This window comes from Macrobrachium nipponense, chromosome 5 (genome assembly GCF_015104395.2).
Source record: "Macrobrachium nipponense isolate FS-2020 chromosome 5, ASM1510439v2, whole genome shotgun sequence".
NCBI lineage: Eukaryota > Metazoa > Arthropoda > Malacostraca > Decapoda > Palaemonidae > Macrobrachium > Macrobrachium nipponense.
Window position 1 is genome coordinate 94,418,914 of NC_061107.1, and position 22,500 is coordinate 94,441,413.

General features: G+C 35.2%; 1 protein-coding gene across 2 annotated transcripts in view; it reads right to left on the minus strand.

Moving 5' to 3' along the window:
• The window catches only part of LOC135215519 (furin-like protease 2), a 579,194-nt gene that overhangs the window by 139,104 nt on the left and 417,590 nt on the right, over positions 1 to 22,500 (minus strand). The window lies entirely within an intron of this gene.

The following is a 22,500-nucleotide window of genomic DNA, read 5'->3' on the forward strand; positions in this document are numbered from 1 at the left end:
ATTACTAAATATTTGCACTACATTATAATGTTACGTTTGCACGTATAAGTACATGTATATCTCAAGATATACGTAAATTTACTTATACGTACAAACGTAACATTATAATGTAGTGCAAATATTCAGTAATGTGTAAATTCTATTTCATTTTCATCAATCCATATTAATTGCAATAGAATCTCCGAAATCATTTGTTTTCAATGGTGTTTATTTATTCACTCAAATCAAAGTAAGAAATAAATACTTTACAACACTGAATTCTTCAAATAATATATGTGTATAAATATGTGGATAAATGTGTATGAATAAAGGTAATACCACGGAGGAAAAATGAAAAGACGAGAAATGCGAGCATATATATATATATATATATATATATATATATATATATATATATATATATATATATATATATATATATATATATATATATATATATATATATATATATATATATATATATATACACACTCGCATTTCGCGTCCTTTTCATTTTTCCTCCCGGGCAGACCCTGGTATTTTACCATAAATATACACATATCAACACACATAATTACCATGTAGGATTAGTTTAATATCTATATACAGATATAAATAGTATGTCGATTATAATATATTATATATATATATAATATGTCTATATATACTAAATTAACGATATATATACACATATAACCATGTATATTATATAATATGATATTATATAATATGTCTATATATATATAATTATAATATATTACATAAATATAGATGGGTACTATATAAAAACATATACATATTTAATTTATACATATATATAATATAATATACATTATAGATATATATAGATAGATATATATATACACTCGCATTCTCGTCTTTTCATTTTCCCTCCGCATTACCTGTATTTATACACATATAAATATACACATACATACACACATATACATGTATATATGTAATATCTATATACATATATATATGTATATTATATATATAATATAAAAATATATATTATATATATATATATATATATATATATATTAATATATAAACAAAACACTAAACGTATGCAAATTTCTTGCCGTATTGCTGGTTACCGTTTGCTTGCATTACTGTGTTGTTACCGACCGCCTTTGGGTTGAAAAGAGAAAGTTACTCCCAAGGGGAGAGGGGAAACCTGTTCTGCAGCAGCGAAAAATGACGTTATCAGTTCTGTCAGTCATCAGGGTGCCGCAGGAACAGAGCTTTCTCTCTCTCCCTCTCTCTCTCTAGTAAACTAGCAACTATTATTATTATTATTAGTAGTAGTAGTGTTAGAAGTAGTTGTTAGTAGTAGTAGTAATTTATAGTTTACCCATACCTTTAAAAAGGACGGGCAAATAACTGAGGCACTATAGTAGACTCACATCACCCGTGCATCTGATGTCTAGGCCAGTCCCTTACGACGCTCCTGATTGGCTGTTGATAAGCCAATCACAAGGCTGGAAACTCTCAGTCTCTCTCGAGAGTTCACATAAATATGATGTTTGTTCTAACCTCTCCTGAGGGGTACTTTTGAAAGACGTATCCCTCATGAGAAGTGGAACACACATCCTGCCTATGTGAACTCTCGAGAGAGACTGAGAGCTTCCAGCCCTGTGATTGACTTATCAACAGCCAATCGGGACCGTCGTAAGGGACTGGCCTAGACATCAGATGCACGGGTGATGTGAATCTACTATAGGTCTGTCGACCGCAGGAACGTTATGATCCAGTTTCCGATTCCGGGCCAGAGTCCCTCCATTCTACTACTGCAGGAGGCACTGGTCAGAGATGCCGTCCACAGGTTAAACGTCGTCAGGTCTACATAATTAGTTCACTGTTCGTTGACTTACGTTGTACCACTCACAGATTAAATATGTGATTATATATTACATTTTATTATACAGATATTATAATATACCGAGGCAAAATAATAAAATGAAATTAAAAAAATTCTTAAGTGTCCATCAACGAGTCCATAAAAAGTACGCATAAAGCATAAACAAATAAAACATCATTAATCCATTTAATGTGCAAATACACGCAAAAGCCATTCCACAGCAGTCGAATATTGCAGAACTAAGAACATTAAAATGACATACATCCTTTTTCCGGAAGTTCATAGTAATTGCATTGAAAAGTAAAATGATCAGAATGGGAAACACTACTCTGAAATTGTTTGGAATTATGGAGTGAGGTTTTTGTATTTTGTTATTTTTCTGCGTTGATTACATCCATCTCTTTATATAAATTTTCATTAATCTAATGACAAGCAATCAAGCATGGGTCAGGAAAATTCCCCGAAACAGGTCAGTGTAAATACACGTTAGTAAGTGAATTCAGCACATTTCCTAGTGGCTACTGGAATAGAAGCACTCGTAGTAAGAATATTTTTACACGGGCAATAGTCAGCATAGCAACATTTTTTATCACTGTGCAGCAACATAGAAAAATGATTAAACATACCGTGGTAGAGCAGTCTTTAAGATATCAGCCATCATAATATACTAGTAAAAAAAATAACGAAATATATGCAAAAGAAAACAGGCAAAATTACGAAATATAGCACTGTATAAGAAAAAAATTATAGTATAGTACTATGGGAAATGAAACAATTAATAATCACAGTACAGCAGTACAGAAAAAAATACAGAAAGAGCTCTTGATAGAGTATAGAGCAGAGATGATTAGATCTGTCACATGCATGCGGAATCATGACATTTATTTATTACTAAAAATTAAGGGCTTCGTATCAGTTGCGAGGAAAAATGTTCTCGTATCTCTGACGTTATCTGATGTGTGATTAATTTCATTTTCACGGAATGAACAGATTTTATCCAACTGCACTACAATAGTGAGCTAACAGATTTATAATCCTATTATACAGCATGTTATAAGCAGCAAATCTAGCACAATACGGTATGAGGATGGACAATCCATTTAGTATAATTCAGTAATAGGCCTCATGTATAACAGTAATTTCAAAATTATCCAGTACTTGAAACATTTCACATTCAATCAAATATCAATTTCTTTAGAGTGAATACTGTCTAGCATTTCCTCACGAATAGGAACTTGCGTAAATTAAAAGCATTATTATTTCATTTCCATTTACTACTTCTTACCAGGAACTCTCTTACAATCATGTCTTCTCATGACAGTGCATGGCTTGGCAAGTACCTTAACCTGACCCTTGAAGGTCCCTTAACACCAAGGAAGTAAGATTAAATTCCCCATAATCCATGAAAACAGCCCCTTTCCCCATGGCCCACCTTCAACTCCTTGCCTTCTTCTGTGGTCGACGGAGACTCGGATTTCTTCTCCTCTAACAGAGAAAATTTTATTTCAGTCGTGACTTCGCTCTGGTAAAAAAAAAAAAGAAGCCTCAATTTACATGCAAATGAAATGGGTCACCATGCGTGTTTATTCGCCCATGCTAATCGCTTATGAGATATGCTATCTCTCTCTCTAAAAGAAATAAAATAAAAAGAGAAAATACTCCGGCTTACTAACCCAGAAACATGGCTCGCCAAGAAAGTCCCCGATGGAAGAAGTTCAAATATATGCTTTAGTCTAAACGACACTAGTATTCCACCTCTTCAAGATTACATTACAACATTTCAGTCTGAAAATCACGCTTATTTCAAATTCCTATTCAGCAACTTCCGTAATCTTATATACAATCCTTAGGAGAGAATTCATCTTAACGTTTTATGAATGACATATTTATTGTGAAATAAATGGGAAAGTTCTCCAGCTCACAGAACGATATTTCTCTGAGCAGAATTTTCTCTTACGAAATCAATAGCATAAATCCTTCGGCATAACTTGAGGAAACTTTCTTCCTGAACTTGCGTCGACCAAACAGTCTGAAAGCAGGATAACGGGAATAAAACGGCACACAGGTTTCCCAATAAAATAATAATAATAATAATAAAAAGACATTCAGTTCTTGTATCTATTCATTGCCCCTACCCATATTTACTTAGAGATTAAATGGTAGTTTCCATTCGATGGGCTTTGCAGTTGTTTAAGTGTTTTTTTTTTTTTTTTTTTTTTTTTTTTTTTTTTTTTTTTTTTTTTCAGGGAAATATGTCGAGTTAATGTATTCCCGTGACTACACTTGTCCGTTGAGCATGACCACCGTCTCCTGCGTTAGCGAACCCGGGACTTGTACACAACAAACGATATATAGTACACATATACATATATATATATATATATATATATATATATATATATATATTATACATATACATACATATACATATATGTATATTTAATACATATAGATAAATGTACGCGTGTATGTGCCCGGCATAATGTTATTTACATAGACAATTATGTACGCATAGCCTTATTGCAGAAAAGTATGATACTTCAGTTTGGTTAAGAAGAGGGTATGCATGAATAATCAAGGGGTATGGGGAATACATTATACATATTATACATACGTACACACACACACACACACACCTATATATATATATATATTATATATATATATATATATATATATATATATATATATATATATATATATATATAACGGATAGTCCAACACAGACTACCGAAACTAACAAGTTCATTCCTAGTCCCGCTAACTTGAATTAACGTCTATGCCACGAATGTTCACGCAATTTTTATAACCAAATATCTGTCAGCATCAGAGCAGGGTCATCTTCCCTTCATCTCATCGAGGGTCATCACCTTTCCTGATGACCTGACAGAAACTCTCACCACCTCACTTTGGCACAGCTGGGGTGCTGCATGTCTAGCCCGAGAGCGTTCCACTCAAATTTTATAGAACACGATCATCCTCAGCGATGCAAATTTCGCATTTTGTATGCGTAGCTGCAGGGGCTGCTTTCGTTGATGGAGCCAGATCTGGTACTTTTAACATCTCTTACTTACCCTTCATCAGCCTTCTTATCTTTTGAAGGTGACACCTGAGTACACTGCTGCAACTTACAGGTCTCTCTCTCTCTCTCTCTCCCTCTCTCTCTCTCTTTTCATTTAGATATGCTGGAAAACCCGTCCCACTTAAACGAAACTTATAAAAAACTATAAATTTTAGTGACACGGGCACAGGTATTCACGCTACACACTTTCGAACCAGCAACACATTTTCAACTCACGCATCTAACTCTATGTCAGGAAGTGTCGCCGCTGACCCAAGAACTTTTAATTTCCATTCTGTAAATAAGAAATCAAAATACAAAAGCCGGGTGTGGCACACGAGCAACTTCTGAGAAAGTTGAAGCCACCCCAGTCGATGGCGCAGGCTGCGGTCAAAATCAGACGGAGGCACAGAGATTCAGCTTTTCATTTATCTATTTTTTTAAAATGAAAATATTTCCTCGCTTTTTTTTTTTTTAAGGCGGAAGCATTTTTTCTTTTATTTTTCACTCCTTTTTTCTGAGGGAACAGATTTTCATCTGTATTTCTTGTTTCTTTCGCTTTTTGAGGGGGCAGAATTACATTTTTTTTTTTTTTTTCTTGTTTTTGAAGGACAAAAGATTCCTTTTTCACGCATAAAAATGTCCCTAGTTTATTCCTGATATTTATAATATCCTTTTTACTCTTCTCCAATGATCAACTCAGAGCAGAAGTTAGAAGAAGAAAATATATACGAACTTGTGGGGAAGGGGGGAGTAGGGAGTTACAGTAAGAGATGTTGGCAAAGTTAAGAGAGGAAAAGAGAGCAAATGTGGGCAAAGTTAGTGAGTTATGAGAGAGAGAGAGAGAGAGAGAGAGAGAGAGAGAGAGAGAGAGAGAGAGAGAGAGAGGCTTCGTTGGGCAAGGTAAAGTTCAAGGAAGTAAAAGAAGCTTCACAGCATTCCAATGAGTAAGAGGACACCCGCAGGTGCATCCGGCTGTAATGATAATGTACATTTATATTCATAGGAAAAAAAAAAGAATGTTACAATAGTTACAACCTCATCCACGTAAATAACTCTAAAAGCTTCAAATAAACGTAAATGCGTTTGATGAACGGACGCGCACACAAACACTTACATGAGAGCATTTCAACAGGACTTTAACAAGGTAAATACAACGTTCTTGTTTACATATTAGAACAACAGATTGCGCTTTAGCTTCCGTTACGCAAGGACACGGGTATTTGATGCTTATATCGATACAGAGAGAGAGAGAGAGAGAGAGAGAGAGAGAGAGTATTTAGGATTTGCCTATCTGCATCGACAAGAGAATTCCGAATTCTGTCGAGGGATTTGCTGAGCTTATCAGAACTATGAAAAGCCTATTAATGTTATCATTCTCAATTCTCAAATCACTACTTTCTCTTTTATTCTTTCTCTAAATAAGAAATATTTGCAAGAGAGAGACACCGACAGGGAATGAGTGGGAAAGGTCATGCATAAATGCAGAAGGTGACTGAAGGGAGAAAAACATGTTATGCCATCGAGGCTACTCTTACTTTTTCTTTGCGCAGAAGCGGGGGAGCGAAGCGAGATGGGGCCTACAGTATTAAAACGAGCTGAAACACAGACAAAGGCAGCGTGTGGTTCTGTTATTATTCTTCCAGATATCGCCAGAATACCATGACGTTTCATTGCGAATCTACAAGAGGCATTTGTGAGGTTCACTATGGGCAAAGATAGCAGATTTTGAGTTTTGCCTGGTATAGCCCAGTTTCAGTTAGATCTGCTGTTTAAGAAGTAAATCAATTAGGAGCTTATCCTGGGACAGAACAGTGTTTGAGAAACTTTTCACCGATGGCATAAGTCAACTGCGGGATTTGTTTGAATCTGCCTCGGGTGGAAAAACGGTATTCATCAAATTTGATTAGAAACAGCTGCGATTTCATGACTTTTGGTAAACAAAAAACAGAAGAAAAAGAAAGGAAGGCGTTTGTGAATTCTGTTTAATAAATTACGTGAATCAGTCACGCGTGGATAAGATAAAGTTCCTGATACACTTGAGATAGCCAGCTGACTATACTGACGTGTTAACTTCATCCAGAACAAAGGTAAATGATCATAAATCATATTTCATGAGGGCTTATGATAGATGATTTCTAAACAACAAGAGATTCACTAACATCTATGCATGAGGACGACATTTATTAATTTATTTTACTTGCTTTATAAGTTACTACATTTTGCTTCAAAGAGCAAGGTTACGGTTGAGATTTCCTTCAAGGAATATGATATAATCTAGTTTTGTTTAGCCACAGGTGGAAAATCTTTCATTTTTATGAAGTCATATATTCGTGAAAAATTCCTTCGGCAAAGTATGGAGCTACCCGAAAAGCATATCGTGAGCACTACGTAGAAGCGGCCGAAATACAGCAAAAAAAGCAAAATAATTAAATATTCTTGTGCAATATAACATAACTGATCTCAAGTGCGTATCCGGAAAGCTTTTGGATGAGGAAATTCTACTGATTCCATAATGTAATTATAGAACTACTGGATAAACTTTTGAGCTCATTATGTATACATATAATATATATATATACATACTACGTATAAATAAAAAATGATTCAAATCGTTTGTGCTGACACCGCAGAGTTGCGGCTGGAAAATTAATCCCGTAAAACTCGTAACTTGTGTGGTGACAAACAGACACTTTTGACGCAGCAGCGCAAGTCTTTCGAAAACAGCAACACGAAGCTCTAATGAAATTACTGCCGAACATAAAAAAAAATATTCAGCAGGAAAACTATAAATGCAAATCCCTGATTAGACCCGACGTTATTTTTCCACCGGATATTTAAAACGACAATTCCGGAGATCTAAATTGGCGACACATTTTCTTTAATGAAGCAATCATTTCCGGTTCGCGAGTTTTATCTGCTCAGTCGACTGGCGATAACAGCGCACAGAGGCGAGTTAAAAGGCAATCAGGAATAGCAGAAATAAAACTGCTCCGAAAACTTCTTTCTTTAAATGTCCATTACTAATCAAACAAAGAGCAATTGAGCGGAAGAGTCCAGTCATGAAAAGGAAATTGATGACAAGTTAACGGTAATTATGCTAGGCAGACAAGACAGCGAAAACGGAAGAACTGGGAAAATTTGCCCATTCCAGTCAATTCCGGATCCTTGGATAGGAACTAGAGAAACGGATGAGAGGATGACACTAATGAAGGAATATGGAGCAGCAAGGGTCTTCTTCATGGTTTCTGACGATCAGGGATTGTAAAACAGCTATCATTTACTCTTGAGGTATTAAATATCTGGGAGTGATGGTTTAAAATTTCCACACGGTACTTTTCCTCTACTTTCTCCCTTTCTCCGGTAGATGGAATGGTATGCTTTTATTTAAGGACACCTTTGAACGTTCAAAAAGCAGTTTTTTTCCCCGTGAAACTCCTGAATGACAAAATATCATTAACAAAGAGAGCCATGCCTTCCAAATAGTAAAACCAATAACAGTGAAAATCATACATATTTAACTTCTGAAATTATATCTCCACAGCACCATTTAAACCGAAGGAAATCATCATATCGCTACCACAGGTATCACATGCTCAGAAAAAAATAAAAATATCTCTCAAAACATGTACCGTTATTTTAAAAATTTGTTTCGCTTTTTTTTATCAGAATGTACACCATCAGAGTACTTTTTTTTTTTATTCCCTTTTCAGTGAATACATGCAGATAGGATTTTTTTTCCTTAAGAACTGGGCTATTTTTTGCGTGTGTGATGCGGACTAATACTAAAAAATTCAAATGATTTTCCCTTGTTTTTCTCCGCATTTTGATGCAATTTCCTTTACACCCCACAAAGTCAAAGCATGACACTTTTTATTATTAAAAGCCGAGCCGAGTCTCGCGGTGTCTTTTTTTTTTTTTTGTTACTTTTTTCCCAGGCGGAAGCCCGACTGAAAAGATTTTTTGGAATTATTTTTTCATTCGTGAATAAACAACCAGCAGGCATACCTCCGTGCAGAGGCACTTTTTTGAAGCTTATTTCCCTGTTTGATCAGTGGGAATAACAATCGTTCAAAATCTTCCTACCATTAAATTTCACGGTAGATCGTTCAGTGAAGTAAAAACTATAAACGATAAAACAAAGCTAATTTATATGTATATATAGTACTATATATATATATATATATCTATATATATATATATATATATATATATATTCTATATATATATATATATATATATATATATATATCTATGTGTATATATATATATATATAGTATACATATATATATATGTTATATGAATATATATATATATATATATATATATATATATGATATATATATATAGATATATATAAAAATATATCTATATATATAAGAATATATTGTTACATTATAAATATATATAAATTAATATATATATATATATGTATATATATATATATATATTATAAAATATATTATATATATAGTATATATATGATATACACACACACATATATATATATATATATATATATATATATATATATATAGATATATATCTATATATATATATATATTTATATATAATATATATATATATATAAAACAGATAGAGAGGAGAGAGAGAGAGAGAGAGAGAGAGAGAGAGAGAGAGAGAGAAACATCAGCTGAAACAAACACCTGGCCGAAATTCATTAAATTTCTTGGGAGATCGTTCAGCCAAGTAAAAACTATAAACGAAAAAACAAAGTTAAAATAGAAAGGGAGAGAAAATACATCAGCTGGAACAAACACTTGGCTGAAATTCATTAAATGTCTTGGCAGATCGTACAGCCAAGTAAAAACTATAAACGAAAAGATAAAGCTAACACAGAGAATAAGATGAAGAAAAAAACATCAGCTGGAACAAATACTTCATTAAATTTCTTGGCAGATCGTTCAACCAAGTAAAATATATAAAAGAAAAAACAAATCTAAAATAAAGAGAGAGAGAGAAATACAAAACATTAGCTGGAACAAACGCTTGGCTGGAATTAATTACATTAAATTTCTTGGCAGATCGTTCAGCCAAATAAAACTACAAAAGTAAAAACAAAGCTAAAATAAAGAGAGAATGAAAAAAAAAACATCATCAGCTGGAACAAACACTTGGCTGAAATTTATTAAATTTCTCTAACTCTGCCTCTTCCTTTGTTCATGGAAACAATGGCCAGCATTAACTATAATCCATGAATATCCCTTTTCTGTAGAAAAACAAAAGCTCAAATTCAATTGTAGGTCCTTTAGAAATGTCAAATATGCTCCTCACTGAAATCTGACTAATATCTATTTGCACACTGCAGTGGTATTTAATCACTTACGGGTACGAGCAAATGGCTTCTGCAGAGGAGTTTACGCAGTAAGAATTACCTCCAAAGACGTTAGAGGAGAAAAATCGACCGCCAAAGTTACGATAACTTGCAAGTCAATATCTAATAGTTTTATCTGAAGAATCACAGGCAAGTCTCAGCTGCAAATTACTCGCAATATAATGGGAAATCGGAAATAACTTCCGATTTATTTGTATGACGGTGCTCTGTATAAAAAAGTAATTTCCGCTAAAGATAAAAGTTATTCTGAGATATATACGGAAACTGCCAGACAGCTGCTTATAAATGTTTTTTACCACATTTATTATCAAGCACTTCCTATTTCAAATTTCCGAGTTTTCAATGAAAGCTTACCCAATAAATATCGGAATCGCTCAAGAAGGAATGACAATGGTAGACGAACGATAAAAACGTCACACGTACACAATAAAAAGAAAATGATTAAAGACGCAAAACTGAAGGAGAAAGGGAATTCCAAATCCTGGCGATGAAGTGAAATGAACAATAACTTAACTAAGGAATCCAAAGATCATGCCAATGACTTTCACATCCTCACGATCAATAATCCTTGGATGGCTAAGCGAGTTCATAGGATAGGTGGGGCACTCCCTTCCAGAATAGGATAGAATATAGAATTAAGGACTAAGGCTACGCGGTGGGACCTATGAGGCCATATAGCGCTGAAAGGTACATTGACAGAAAGAAAGTCTGAAAGGTGTACAAGGAGGAACAATTGTTAAATAGGGTGGAAATCAGATGGAGGAAAGAGAATACGAAAGGCGATACAGTAAAAGGAACGAAAGAGGCTGACTAGAGGTTAAAGGGACGCTGTAAAGACCGTTATGTAATGCCTACAGTGCCCCATGGACGTGCACTAACGGCATTGTGACCTTACGGGGCACTGCCATGTGATCTAGGAGTTCTTGTCAGAAATTTTCCTGCTACGAACACCTGTGCGTCAGTTCCGCCTTTTTGAGTCAGAACGAAAACAAAATGAATTAATTAGTAAAAAGAATAAAGATGAAGTCCCTGCTTCCTCCCTCTGAGAAATTTTCTTTGTTCAATCGTAATTAATTTTCTTCAGGGAAGAAAAACTTGTTCCGGGTAAGTTTGCAAAAAGAATGAGAGATTAAAAATAATAAAATAAAACCTGTGGAATCGAAATGTAACCTCAGCCAACACATTATTAAAATAATATTAAGATCCACATTTCTCTCTTCTCCAGACCCTTCCTCGCCAGAAATACTGAACACTGCAGGAGGCAACTTGGTATTCTAATCAAGATGAAATCTAATGTGACCAAAAGAGTAAAAGCGAAATTAAATACGAAGTAACAAACAAAAACACACACAGACATATCACACACACCCACACACACACACATATGTGTATATACATTATATATATATATCATATATATATGTTATATATATATATATATATATATATATATATATATATATATATATATATAAAGTGTGTGTGTTTACTTTGAACAAAAGCGATCTTTAAATTTACTATACCGAAAAAATACGAAATCCTTAACATAGAGACAAATATATATATATATATATATATATATATATATATATATATATATATATATATATATATATATATATATATATATAGATATATATATACATCTATATATATATATATATATATATATATACGTATATATATACATATATATATATATATATATATATATATATATATATATATATATATAATGTGTGTGTATATATATAATGATAATTTAGTAATAAGCGCACACGAGATATTTATATATACCCAAATATTAAACCACAAATGCCTCTTAATATCGAATTCCCTTTACCTAAGGAATAACGTACACCTAAAGGGAGTTACGTAATGATAAGTAGATCCGCTTACATATGTTAATCCTTTCTGGTGCGAGTTACCTTGGTAAAGTGAATTCGATATTACAGAGTAATTCTGATCTAAAGTTTGTAGTAAAAGGCGTATCCAAAAAGAGTAAAGAATTTGAGGAATTTGAGAAGTTAAGAGGGCATTGTGCTATTACAATTACATATGTATCTAGGAAAAATGACCATGATATTATATATATACATACATACATACATACATATATATTATATATTATACATATATATATATATACATATATATATACATATATATGTCTATATATATATTCAAATCATATAATACATACATACATACATGATATATACATATATATATATATATATATATATATATATATATATATATATATATATATATATATATATATATATATATACACACACACACACACACACACACACATATATATATTATAGTAATATATATTATATAATATATAATTATATAATATATATATAATATATATAAATACATACGTACAATTTATGACTCACTATATAACTGACGATTTGGATCAGCTGAGCCCCGGCAGGTTTTGACAAAACTTTGCACATAGCTTTACATCCTCTCCCTGGCTCTCGCTAGGCTTCCATTAACTCGATCCAGTTCTTATCTAAATCAGATGCAAAACTGACGTTTATAATCCTAATGGACAAAACTTGCAATTTTGTCAAATTTTCTCTAGGTCGAAATTCAGTGCTTGGAGAAAAACAATTGAAAGCAGCTTTGCACTGCTTTCCTTACAATTCCAGAGGTGGTTATTGCAAGATACAATAAAAATTCTTCAGGTTGAATGGTAAAATATATGTAGTTTATAGAGATTTTGCACTTCATACAGATTTTGGAATGACATGAACCTTCCCGTTTTACAATCGTTACATAATTTTTTTTTTTTTTTTTTTTTTTTTTTTTTTTTTTTTTTTTTTTTTTTTTTTTTTTTAGTTCATGGGATTCAACTCTTCTATTTTCTGTTCGACAAGGCTCTCTGTAAATAGATCTCGATAGTCCTTGTTGGTCATGCGATGGCTAAATTCTGTTCAGTTACGCATGGATTCAATAACTAAAATGTGTGATGTATGATTGACATACCTCGCTACAATTGAGCCGATATGGCCTCAGCTGCATTCACCCTTCACATCCAAGCACCTCCTCACTTTCAAATGCTTAGTTTATACAGAATACGTAACCGAGTTTCCACAGGTTTTTCCATCAAATCAAGAAACGAAAATCGTTTCACATATACTTCAGTTAGAAAGATTGGGGTTAAAGTACGGTAACAAGAGCCTGTAGTTCATACTGGCGTCTATATGTACTTAAAGCGTTAGATTATGACTTTTCTGTGTTTCACAAATTACCTGTCATCCTACTACTCTGAAGTAAATGTAGGCAAATGGCAAACCCACAGGATAACACGGAAGGGTTCTTTTGACACGATTATAGGGGTGCTATGTGTAGGTAGGGGTACCTCACGGAGTATAAAGAGAGAGAGAGAGAGAGAGAGAGATTCACTAATACAAAAAGTAGAAAAAACAAAAGTCAGGTGATTAATGAAAGCAACTCGGGCAGTAATTCACAGTTCACTAAAATCAAATTGAATCAACCTTTACATCACTGACCTCTAATTAAATCTGTTTTGATTCTAAATCTGCAAGTCAACATCTTATATTCATTAAACTGATCACAATTCAGAGGCCTTAGTTTTTTTTTTTTTTTCATATAACACCAACTGGCATTTCATAGCACAGTCTCCTTCCTGTCGGTTAAAATAGCTGGTGTATGACATGTGGGTTGTCAACCACTTGAGGGAAGGTTCTTTGACCTCATGAAGATGCTGGTTGACATCTAACTGTGACATCCCACAGACTGATTGGCCTAGTAGTGATATAAAAATAAATAGAATTAAATACATCCCACTGACCGATAAGCATAATCAAATACATCCCACTGACCGATAGGCCTAATCAAATACATCCCACTGACCGATAGGCCTAACAGTGATACAAAAATAAATAGAATTAAATACATCTCACTGCCAATAGGCCTAACAGTGATAACAAATAAATAGAATTGAATAATCCCACTGACCGATAGGCCCAATAGTGATACAAAAATAAACAGAATTAAATACAAATACATCCCACTGACCGATAGGCCTAACAGTGATACAAAAATAAATAGAATTAAATACATCTCACTGGCCGATAGGCCTAAAAGTGATATAAAATAAATAGTAATAAACAAATAATCCAACTGACCAATAGGATCTAACAGTGATACAAAAATAAATAAATTAAATACATCCCACTGACCGATAGGCCTGCTAGCGATACGAACACAACAAGAATTAAATACAATTATAAATGGAACATAATTCGAAAGAGTTGACGTTCCATTACAGCCGTATAAGTACAGAATGAAACTTGTCGATTAAGTGGTAGGCCATCGTTCTAAAAAGAGGCCCTGAGTACAATATCAAACATCCCACCGAATTAAAAAAGTAATTACAAAAATGATCTTCCGAAGACCCGCTCGTAATTAGGACTGACGGGCGTACAAGAGCGGCCAACCCCCCGTCCCACCCCGACCCTCAGTACCATCATTGAAGGCAAATGCCAATTAACTGGATAGCTACAGTTTTTAAGCAAGCAGTCTTTCGTTTTAAACGGCGGATCCCGGGAAGGGGGTTAGGAATAATTGGGGTACGCATGTTAGATAGGTGAACAAAACGATAGCGGAATAGAAGTGAGAGAAAAGGATGATTAAAAGAAAAAAAAACAATAATGAAAAAGGGAAAACGAGACGAGGCAACACAAAAGTGAAGCGATAAATAATTTGAAGGAAAGATTAAGAGCAAAAAGGAGCAAGGAAGAAAGGAAACTAAAAGAAAGGCTGCAGTAAAAGAAGTAAAGGGTAGGTAGCAAGTAATATGAATCAAATATTAATGGTAGAGCGAGCAAGAGGTGATGAGATAGGAAATAATAAAAAAGACTAAGGGGGAGAAGTGCAAGAAAAGGCTTGCATAATGTGACATGGAGAGATTCAGGGGTGAAAGTAGAAAGTTGATGGGAAATGATGACAAGACCACGAAATGAAAGAGGGGTAAAAATGGTGATAGTAGACGAAAAGGGTAAAGGAAGAAAGAGGGGGTATAAAAAGATGGAGACTGGGACTGAAGAGGAAAGGAATCATATTCAAATGAGAAATTAGTTGAGAAAAACTGATGAAGGAATGAATTTGAAAAAATGATGAAGGAGTGATGGTCAAAATGTAAAGGAATCACGTACAAGTTAAGAATAGAAGGAGTGAAGACCACTGGAATATTCTTGAAGCACTTAAAGAATTAAAATATGGGAAGAGGCTAAGAATGCAAAGAGTAAAACACAATTGCAAGAGAACAGGAACAGGAAACGTTAGGAGGCAATGGGAAGAATACCGAAAATAAACTGTAAGAATAATAATAAAAAGATAAAGTGGCAAGGGGAAAGAAGAACAAAGTACGATTTAATAAAGAGGAAAAAAGAAATTATGGAAAGAACTAAAAGCACCGTGAACATAAAGAGGTAAATATAGAAGCTATGACACCAACATGGGCGAAATCAATGCAGATAACAAGGTCTCTAAGCGTTAGTAAATAGCAAGGCTGAAGTGCTTTTATTATGCAGGAAGCATTGCATGTCGGCACAGCAAGTTTACAATCTGTAAACTTTCAGCCTTACGTTTTCATGGCGTGGTCGCCTGGCTACGAAATAACACTCTGTTTGGACTAAAATAAGAAATTAAGTTGCATGCTACCTGGTGTAAAAAAAAAATGAAAAAAAGAAGAAGAACACAACAACATAGTAAGTAACATAGTTTGAGTTAACTGAAAAACTTCAGTAAGATTCAGATACACACACATACATATACATATATATATATATATATATATATATATATATATATATATATATATATATACCAAATGCATATATTATACAAAATTATACACGAGTAATATTTACACATATATAAATTTTATTTATATACACACATATATAGTATACAGTGTGTGTGCGTTAATTATTGTTTTCATATAAAAACAAACTATGAAAAACAAAATGAACAACTTTATGAAAAGGAAACAAACCCGAAGCGTTGTTAACAACACAGGACGACATTAAATAAAAAAAAAAAAAAAAACAAAAAAAAAACAAAAAGCTTTTGCATTGTCCCTGGCGCTTATAAGCAAGACTCGCGATATCTTTGACGTGCCCCGAATTTCATCCGGGCAAAAGCAGACAAAGGACCCAGAAACTAATTTAACAGCCCGCGATTTCAGTTTTCATCAATCTGAAAAAGAAGACTCATTATAAAACATCACATATTCTTACCGGGAGACAGAAGCCCTTTGTCATTATAATTTTAATTGGAAAATAGAGCCGCGGAATCATCGGATTATAAACATTATTCTCTTCGCTTGCCATCACAAAGACATAAGGTGATTAAGGATGAACATATGGTATGAAGTTCAAATGCAAAGCACTTACACACACGTGTGTATGTATGTATATATGTATGTGTGTATATGTATATATATATAATACATGTAAAAGATAAGAGTCTTCTTAACTTTATATATATATATATATATATATATATATATATATATATATATATATATTATACACACATGTATATAGTATATGTATATGTATGCGTCTGCGTGTGAGATGAGTTGTGAGATCAGAAGAGTATTTGTCTGTTCGATTCTATACAATCCCAAACAAAAAGAAAAGCCAATATCGAAGAACGTGAGTAAGGATGCTTACTAAAAACATCAATAGCCAATTGTCTGGAGGGAGATACTTCCCAAGCGTCAGCCTCACGGGGAACAGTGGTCAGCAAGGTCTTTGGACCGAGGTGGCCTTTGCCTCCCTCCTGTCTCTCCTCCTTTAGACATTTTCATCACGACTGCTGACTGAGCAGAAGGACAGCGGTCAGCGCCTGTGACTGGTTTTGGTAAACCTGAGATTCAAGTTTCTCCCTATAACTTTCTCAAGGACATTAAGGCAAATTACATCTGACTTACTTTGAAAGTTGATGAGTCTGATTCCAAAACAGTCATTTGAACTGGTAAATAAGTCGCAATTACAGCCTGAAGAGAGACAATGCATTGCAGATTACAATCAAGTGCTAAGTTGGACGAGTGGGTTGCGTGCTCGCCTATCGATTCGGTAGTCGCGAGTTCGATTTTCCGCTCTGTGAAAGTGCAATCAAAAGGAATTTATTTCTGGTGATTAGAAATTAATTTCTCGATATGATGTGGTTCGGATCCCACAAAAAGCTGTACGTTCCTAGCCACGTAAAATATATCTAATCCTTCGAGCCAGTCCTAGGAGGGCTGTTAATCAGCTGAGTGGCCTGGTTAAACTAGGATACACTTAACTATCAAGTGCTTACTTCAAACGGCGATGATGCAATCCCTTTGCTGCTGTTGTAGTTAGATTAAATTAAACTTGCCTTAAACAGCACACGCTCTTGCTCGTAAAAGCAGGTCCCTAGAACAGCTGCTCAATACACCCACCAGCCATCTTAGCTTTTTTCTATGTGAGGGCACAGACCCAGGCTCTGTAATGCCCTAAGAGGATCAAGTCTACGATCTCCTTATAAAACCTAAGAAAAGTAACTGAGCTTCTTCAGAATTCTCACCAGCTTTATGAGAACCAAAATCTTCCCTCTCGATTGGAGGGATGCCATCTTGCATGGAAAGTATAACTAAAAGGCTACTTCTGAAAAGAAAGGCGAAAACAGAAAAAATAGGGGGGTGGGGGGGGGGGGAGACAACAAGATTTAAAGTTTCAGATCCTTGGACCTATAACGACTGACTACTAGGGTCCCCCCCCTGCATCACCTCGAGCCTTCTCCTCCTCTTCCCCTTTTTTCAATAATTTTTCTTCCTCCACTCTCTCCATCTAAGCAAACACAAGAAAATAACAATTTCCAGGAACTCGCAGCGACCATACTCACAATAACGGCTTCTATAACAGAAACCTCTCCCATGTTCCACCTTCGGATACCTCCTTTTACCTACCAAATATAGAGACATATATCATTAAGACATCTTGCGCGGCGAGCGCCCATTTCAGCCCGGGGCGCCCTTTATCCCCCTCGATACATCATGCCTAAAATGCACTGTCTCCGGATAAACAGAACCATCTCATAAAAATGTTTGGAATGTGTTTTATATGTATCAGGCGCATGGGGCAGGGAGCGGGGTAATAGCGTATCAGGATGGGAGGTGGGTGGTACGGCAAATGTATCACGTCTTGGTTAGGGGAATGGTACTTGGCAGATGGGAGGACTGAGGGGGGGGAGGGGGTTTGGGATGGGGTTTCCCGCAGTCCATTTGAAAAGAGACATTCGAATTTACCAAAGTTGTGTTTGAATTAAGGAAGGTTACAGACTCTGGTGGGGACCCCGGCCACAATCTCCTCCTGCTTCGCGGCTATCATGCATTTACGACATCCCACCCCGAACCCTCGAAGCCCGTCCTCTAACCCTTTCCCCTCCCCCTCCCCCAAGACATTAGATTTCCTTCTCTGTAATGCCGTCTTCCCCTATTTTTAACCCCCTTCCCCCATAACCTGACCTTAACCTCCTCCCACGTCGCCCTTTCCGGATGCAACGATAACGATAAAATATTACATCCAAACGGAGAGCTCTCCACCCTCAATCCCCCCAACTTTACCCCCTCCTTTCTCTCTCTCTCTCTCTCTCTCTCTCTAGCTACTTATGCAGCGTTTGTCTTCTCAGAGCATACAGTTTTATGGAGAATACCGCGACATGTCACGTATGCGCACATCTTAAGTGCGACCTGTGTGTGTGTGTGTGAGAGAGAGAGAGAGAGAGAGAGAGAGAGAGCATCAAAGGAGTAAAATCCAATCATGCATCCGATTCCAGAGCCCATTTCGTAAATTCTTTCACGACAAAACGTAGTTGCTCTATGCAAATTCTCATATGCAAAACCAGAAAACTAGAAAATTAATGTACTTACTCGAAGGATGGTGCTTACACTATATCAGTTTCTACATTCATAGAAATCAGCCAGTGCTCTTACCTAGAAAGGAAAAGAAAAATATTATGAGATAATGTTTGAGGATGCACATTACAGTTCAATAAACTTCCAGTCAAAATTTTCAATTAGTCAAACTTTCATTAAGTTAAAACACATAATGGCATATATATATATATATATATATATATATATATTATATATATATATATATATATATGTACATGTATATATGTATACTCTACAAATACATAGAGAAAATATGGAGAAAACGAGAGACATACGACTGTAGAGTATATCGTTCTTACAAATATAATTATACTATGTAATTGTAACACAAGGATTTCAGCCTTGCTCATAAAATCTTTGATGAAACTGAATATTACTCGGTACCATTTCGTTCAGTATATATATATATATATATATATATATATATATATATATATATATATATATATATATATATATATATATATATATATATACACAAGAGAGAGAGAGAGAGAGAGAGAGAGAGAGAGAGAGAGAGAGAGAGAGAGAGAGTTCCCACCCCGTTTAAAGCGTGGCCTTAATTAAAATAAATCTTTATGCAATTTCTCAAAAACTTAGGAGAAGAGTTTTAATCAACATCTCACATTTATCAGGGAAGACAATTAGCTGCTTGGACTTAGGTCGACTTTAATCTTCTTCTTATTCTTCTTCTGGAATTCTACGTATGCTCCGATTTCGGTTTCGTTGCCAGTAACAGGAAACCAAGTATGACAAATTTATCGTTCTCTACATCCATGAGAACTGCAAACGAATCTAAATAAATCGAGACCACTGAGTCGTGAATATAAAAGATCTGGTCATAAAATGAAGATGAAAACTGCAGCCATGGTTAACTTTAAGAAAGGGTGAAAAAGTGAAAACTTGAGGTGTAGTGAGCAGACCAAAGGGATCATATTAAAATTATAAGGTTGAAAGCAACAGAGTTAGGTGCCGAAAAGACGGTACTATGTAAACGGGTAAAGGCAGTCATAGGAGACTTGCTTTTCTTGTTGATTTTGTGAAGAAATGAACCTTAACGTTCTTCGGTAAGTTCCCTCACTGAAGCCTCAGAACTGAGACGATTGTGATAGTCTCTCACTTCAACCGTCACTCAGCAAAACGCATCATTAAAAGCTAATACAAATCCTAAGGGCTTCGATAATCTTAGTTCCTCCTTGGAGCTTCTATTCATTTACAAATGCCAAGTAACTCGAAGATATCAATAGCCAATTTCGACCCAATTAATCCACCCCTTACCCTCGGCTCAGCAGTCATTTAAAAACCATTAGTGGTTCAGATAATTTCTTAGCAAAATTTTTTCCGTACCTGCTCAAACATTTTACCTAACCTCTATTGATTTGACTTTTAGCATGAACTCGCTATTTTTTTTCTTCAAGGTAAAGTGGTTTTAATTTGAAAATATTTTATCCGCAAGAGTTAGGTAAAATAAACAATTACTCAGAAACAAAATTAAATCAATTACAAGTGGCAAGTCTTAGGAGTTATAGGCAAGACAGTGAGAAGCGAAGAACTTATTATGGGTTCGGGTTCGGGTTCGGATGGGCTGAACCTTACAATTACCATACCAAATGTTCAAGTAATTCACGCAACAATAACCAGCAGAGAGGAAAACACTGTCTCAGGAAAGTGTGATTTCTTGGAACACGATAAGTGAGGAAAAAAACCAAGTTAATACCGAGTTCTAGATATATAACAATCAATGTGGTGGCCTCCACTTTCTGAATTTGGGAGAAGACAAGGAAAAAGGCCTTCAATTGAGGGCGTGGTTGGTAGAAATGGTATCTTCCCACCGTCTCTATCAATTTCTTATTCAACTCCTAGTTCTAGATAAAGGAAGCCTGTTGAGAAGAAACACTAACCTCCAAATTAAAGCTACTTTCAGAGATCCACTATTCCCTTGACTTGTACTCATCCTTGCTAGGGAACCAGTACAGGGGAAGAATCATAAAAGAACTGGGTGCAGTAAAATGTATTCTGTGGGAGGGGGGCTAGGGAGGTTTACGGAAAGCCTTGTCACGCTGTTTTTCGGAAATTCCAGGGTAACCAGGTGTTATAAAAGTCGTGAGCGGCGTGGGTGGTCGTGAAGGCAAAGGAAAAGAGGTGGGGTTTTCAATGAGGCGAAGTTACAATAGTGAAGGTGTCCATGGAGGAATCATGATAGCAAGGGGACTAAAGAAATTGGGGATGGACGGTCTTTCCTGACAACCAACTTTATTAGCAAAAGATATACTCTTCACTGACGTTAGTCTCTCTCTCTCTCTCTCTCTCTCTCTCTCTCTCTCTCTCTCTCTCTCTCTCTCTGGTAGATATTAGAGGTGCCTCACACTGAGGGACCTGGGGCAACCTGAACAAGATGTAAGGTCTCTCTCTCTCTCTCTCTCTCTCATAGCAAATTTTACCAGAAGGTCGAAAAATTTGTAGGACCGTTCTGCAAGCGAACCAAAGCCACCAAAAAGTCATTTGCACAAAAATCGCCTTCACCACAAACACTACTACTAATAGCACCGCTACTACCATCACTACCAGGATCTCTACAGCTATAAATATTATCAATACTACTACTACTACTGATCTAATATGCCTAATATATGTAACGAACGACAATTCCAGAATTTCCTGTATTTTTATTAATCTTTTCTAACAATATTCACTTAAACGTGAGCTGACACCATATAAATGACTAAGCAGCTTTTATTTTAAAAACCATTTACTTCGTGTAATATAATCATGACCATCGAAATCAAGAATTAATTTGAAAATGAAATTTTCTGCGTATATTGAAATCTCTAAAAATTTTCATTATATTGAAATCTTTAAATATTGCAATCCTATCTCTATATATCAAAATTGTTGGGATTTTACTGTTGAAAAATTACGGCGGTGTCTGTTTAATAAAAAATTACTCGAAAGCTTAAACCTAAACCAAGGATGCAAGCAAATTCGCTAACAAGCAAGCAAGCAAGCAAGGGCACAGACGTGTAACCGGCTCAGTGCTCAAGCAAAGTGAACAAAAAAGAAGAAGAAAGGAAAAAAAGGGGGTGGGGGGAGGGGGTGTGGGAGAGAACTTTTTCTGACTGCCCATCCATTGGGTCGTGACACACGTGTCGAAGTTAACCGAGCCATAGCAGTCACCGAGATGGGTCGTTCGGGAAACTTTGCTGGGCAAACTTCGGCGCTAAAATGAGACAAGGCGACGAATAAGAACGAAACAGGCGAGATT